Here is a 5,595-nt window from a genome sequence, read left to right on the forward strand (position 1 = left end):
ATCCAAGGGTGAGTAATGCCAAAACACCCATACATGAAAACTTCAAAATTCAAACAAAAACATGAAAGAAAAGCATTCAAGAAACATGGTTTCAATCCTTCCCAACATACCCAACATACATACAAGCATACAAATTAACAATCCCAATAGCATAAGCATGAAACAAGCATGAACAAACTGAACAAGGGAGATGAAGAACTCCTACCTTCACAAAGAGGTAATGGTAAATGAACAATTTTGAGAAGAGCTTTTCCTCCCTTCCCTTCAATCTTCCAGGACTCCTCTCTAAAAGTAGAGATTGGGTAACCCCCAAAACTACTCCAAGAAGGGCCTCTAAATAAGATCCAAACTCAACCGCCCAAAAAGGGCAATAACTACCCCCACTCACCTAACAATCTAGAAGTTTCTAACTCAATCAAACCTAGGGTTAACCTCTAAGTGGAGTTGAGGTTATGCAACTCAAGATAACCACTTTCAATTTTAGCAGAAAGGCAAAAATAGACTTTTTGAGTGACCTCAAAAGTCAACAAAAGGGGCTTAGGGGGTGGAAAATGCCCCCAACCCATACCCATACCCCTTGGGTATAAAGATTTCATGTTTTAAGGCCTTAGGAGTTGATTTGGGCCCAAAAAATGCTAGAAAAATTAGGACCATCTAACAAATCCAAAAATACAGATTAAGCACTAATCTAGATTAGGGGTGACTAATCTCAATTAAAACAAATTAGCAAAAAGGTCACTAACTTAGTTTGACTTAAGTCCAAAGGTTACATAGTTAACCCTAACTAGCATGCTGGAATGCATATGCAAATTCACGAGTGTCAAGCGACACTAAAGATCATAGTTACGAAACATAACATTTATTGATCACGAAAAGATACATTTATACATCTCACAATAAAATTAAGTTACGAACAAAAAAGTTTTCACAAATGGCACATAGGGATCAGTTTCGTTCCTTCGTCGGGTTTCTCAACTAAAATATCCTGCACACTCATTGCACACATCAGTAGTCCAATAAAATCACATGCACATATGTATATATGTATCAGGGAATCACATAAATTGAAACAAACATCTATAAATCAATCAGGGTTTCTCTCATCCTACTCATATTTTTAATCATTAAAATCTCTTAATCAAAGTGTTAATCCTGCATTTACTTATTTCGTCAACATACATGTTCATAAAGCATTAAATGACGAACTCAAATATCTGAAAGTAATCATCACACAACATGAAATAATATAATATGTTCAAGTACCCGATAATGTCTTGACAACTCGAGTCGTGAGTATCAAAATAATAATGTATTAACTATGGCTATGAAGGGTCAGGGCGAGGCCTCACATCCTCCCCCACTAGGCATGAACTTCCTCCTAGAGTTCATCAAAAGATAAGGGTACTAAGATCGCATCCATGCCACATCCTCCCATAAAGCTGTAACCTCATCATAGCAATCCCACTAGACCCTAACCTGGTCCAGCTCTCAATCTTGAAGTGTTAGGGTCCATCGGGCAATAATACGGATAGGTTCCAGCACTAACTGGCCAACCAACTCCACCTGTAGCCTCAATAACTATAGCCTGATGCTTAGTCTAATGGTTGTCAACTGGTGCAAAAACTCTGTGGGACCTACCCATGTCTCCAACTGTCGGCTCTGAAAAAACCCCTCTCTGACCACTGGATGACTGTCCCTACGGACACTCTCTAGCTATATGACCCATGCCACCACAAGTGTAGCATGGTCCTCAGGTATAAGATTGTGCATCCTGTGATCCAGACTGCTGTGGGCCTCCTGACCTGCTAGACCCATTGTATCCACCCCTGGAAGACTGTTGAGTCTTCTCTGACTGTGGCTATGGGGCATATACTTTTTGATCTTGTTGTGACTGCCACTGCTTGGGCTTGGAGTCCTGATAACCGTGTGAGGGTTCCTGCTATTGTTGTTGAGACTGTTGGCTCTTAGAGGACCCTGGTGTATAGTTCAGATTCCCTTTCCAAGGGGGTTTTTGTCGGGTAAAGTTTCAGTTTTGAGACCAATCCCGTGATTCCTATCTACCTCGAGTATCCTCAGCAACTAGTGCTATCTCCACTACCTGTCTGAAGGTGGTAGGGAAGGCCATACAAACTGGACCCTGAAGTGAGAAATTCAAACCCATGATAAAGCGATGCACTCACAGTTTCTCATCGTTCACGTATTCCACGTAAGGAAGGAGCTCGAGAAATTTGCTCTCATACTGAGCTACTGTAAGACCTCTCTGATATAGAGAAAGAAACTCCTCTATTTGCTTCTGTTTGAAATGCTCTGACAAGTACCTCTTTCAGAATCTCTCCAAGAATGATTCCCATGTGAGGGTATCCATCCTTACTCCTCCTATAGTCTCCTCTTGATGCCACCAATTGGAGGCATCTCCTCTCAACTGATGGACTACTAGACGTGTCTTTAGATTAATCCCATAAAGATGTAGTCCAAAGCACCATTGTAGGCTCTGCAACCATGCCTCTTCTATTGTGCCCTTAGTGGAACCGATAAATAATGGTGGCCCGAGTCGAATCAATTTCCTGATATCATCTCCTATATGCCTAGGAGGTCTGTCAAGTGGGGGTCCTCTTTGGTGTATTGACTCACCCTCATGCTCACCCTGCCCCTCTAACTATCTTGGTGGGGGACTCCTAGTCCTCTCTTTGCCTCTAGGCCTACCTCCTCCGGGTCCCTCTGCTCCCACTACTGGAATCTGCTAACCTGGCTGAACTACGGGTACTATCCTCTGCTGAACTACATCGATCAATGTCTGAATTGCATCAATAATGTCCTAATTTAGGTTGGGTGGTGGTGGAGGTGGTCCATCCTCATGTCCCGCACTACCACCTCTTGCCCTACGACCTCTGCCTCAGAAATTGCTTCGAGTAACAGGAGGCATCCTACACAATTTAATGTTTAGTTTTACATTTCAGAAGCATAATAGTTTTAGGTTCCTAGTGTTGAAACACAAGCTCTGATTAAAATTATTTTTTTGTAAAGTATTTTATTGTTTTTATTTATCTGCAATTGTGTTTAATTGCATTTGATAACTTTTGTTGTAAATTGGGAGAATGAAGAAGAATTTGAATAGTGGAAACAAATGATATTAGATCATTCTATAGTATACATTGATTCATGAACTATTCTCATTATTTCTTTTGAGTGTGGTGATATGTTGAATAATATTACAGGGAGGAAGCAGAGGATCCTAAAGTATAGCCATTGTCTCAAGAAAGACCAGAAAAATCTTGAGATAGCCGAGCTTGTATCGACAAACATCAATAGACATTATTTCAAACTCCACAAAACCTGCCATCATAGAAGAAGTATCTCTTTGAATAAATTTGGTCTTTCTCTTACCTAGGCTCTGATACCATGTAAGATCAGAGTTTTGATTATTCATCAAGTCATAATTTTTTCTCCTACAAATCCTAAATGAACCCCAAATTAAATTGCCTATTTAGAAACTCTTTTTAGGATATGAAATTGTATCAAAGAATGGGAATTTCATTATTTTTCTCCTAACTCCCTTCACCTAGATTGAGCAATATTAGGCCTAATTTGCAGATTTAGGACCAGCTCACTCTATAAGTTATTATTGAAAATATTTACTGGACATCTCTGTTACTAAGGAAAAAAATCCTATACCCTTGATGGTATGATTTTTATATGTTTTCATTGTTAGTTAAAACCTTTATATTATGTTGTGTGACATAAAGAGAAATGTTATCAGAGAAGTGTTATTGATATACTTATAATCTAGTCCAACTTCCATTAACTTTTGATATAAATAGATCATTGGATTCTTCATCTTGCATTTACATTCTCAATGGGACTTATTTTTAGTTTTCTATTGATTTTTCACTGTTATATTTTCCAATTCACTTCAAGTGTTTTCACATCATTTTTTTTATTCTACCTAATTTTTTATTTGTTCTCATCTTGAATGCATCCTTTTGGCACAGGGTGAAATCATCTATTAGACAAAGGATTTGTAGTTTATGGAGTAATATGTTTACAATAACAAGAAATAACTCCTTGTGTCATTGTCATTGTAAAAAAAATTTGCATCTTTGATCTCACACAAACCTTCATCCAATATTTCCTTTTATCCTCCAAGTTTTTGAGATGGGGAGGATGGTAAGGGACAACAATTAAAATAAGAAAATTGATAGAAGTATAAAAAAATATTTTTTAATTCCAAACAAAATAATTACTCACTTTTTTTAACCTAATAGTTATTACAAGATTAATATAGATGTAAAAATTTAATGAATGTGATCATTACTATATTAAAATATTATATAGATAATAATAATAATAAATTATAGAGGGAGAGAATTCCAGTATGCATATTAAAGTCACTCTTAAACAAATTTTTAACTACTTGTTAATGTCTTGTCATATCTGACATTGACTTAATCCAAGATCTCATCATGAGTCATGTCCTGTCAATTAATTTCCCACACTTCAACTAATCATCTGCACGAATGTACATTTGTCACCTTCTCTTTAATTTAAACCCCTCAATTTGATTACAAGATGTCCTTGCACTAAAACAAGCATATCATTGATGAGCCTATAAAATGACATATTTATATTTATCTACTACAAAACTTTACCCAATTATTTCAAAATATTTCCAAGCTATTTCCATACATTAACTTGATTTATGAAGCATTAACTATGATAAATGATTTATTGATTAGCATTTGTATGTGTAGCTAGTTAATGCTAAATAGTGATGATTTATTATGATAAGTGGTTATTATTAAAATATAATTATCTTGAGGTGATTAAGACATATTTTGTGAGGTATTTGAGTCATTCATGCAGCTAGGAAAAAGGAGAAGCAAGTCGACAATTGTCAATATTCAACAGTTGTAGGAAATGCAGAAAAAGTCAAAAGTTAATTTCAGTAAAATAGGTATATATCACTCAATTCTTAATGAAATTAATAATGTCTTATGGATTTGGAAAGCTGAAAACAAGGCACACAAACCCTTTTAAGCATTTGATTTATTTCAAAATAACTAATGAGCACCACAGATCAAAAGTTGATTGAGTAAAAGGTGGCACCGTTTCAAGCAACAAAAAACCACTTTCAGTAAAATGATCATAACTTCCTCATTTCTTAATGAAATTCAGATTTTAAAAATGATCTAGAAAGATAAAATTAAGGAGCACAATATGGTAAAAGGGTTTAACATAATTCAAAATAATAAAAGAGAACCATGCGTTTGAGTGGAATGCTAAAAATGTGGAACAAAAAATCAGCAAACTTAGTCATTAGCTTTGTAATTAATCTCTTCCTTGTTTAAAGGAATGATGAGAAACTTGTTAGATTGTTTTTAGAGAGTGAATAATCTTATATATTTGAAATTGTAATCAAGCATTTGATATGCAGACATACATATAGATATAGATAGATTAGATAATATACAGTTCGTATAGCCACTACTATGCAGTTTCCTACAGCCATTACTGTGTGCTTAGATTTGTTTTCAACATTGTTATAGTTTTTATTTTATAATGCTAGAATAGCTTAGAGATTTTTATAGTGCATATACT

This window comes from Cupressus sempervirens, chromosome 8 (genome assembly GCF_028749045.1).
Source record: "Cupressus sempervirens isolate cs-2001-9-10 chromosome 8, ASM2874904v1, whole genome shotgun sequence".
Taxonomy (NCBI): domain Eukaryota; kingdom Viridiplantae; phylum Streptophyta; class Pinopsida; order Cupressales; family Cupressaceae; genus Cupressus; species Cupressus sempervirens.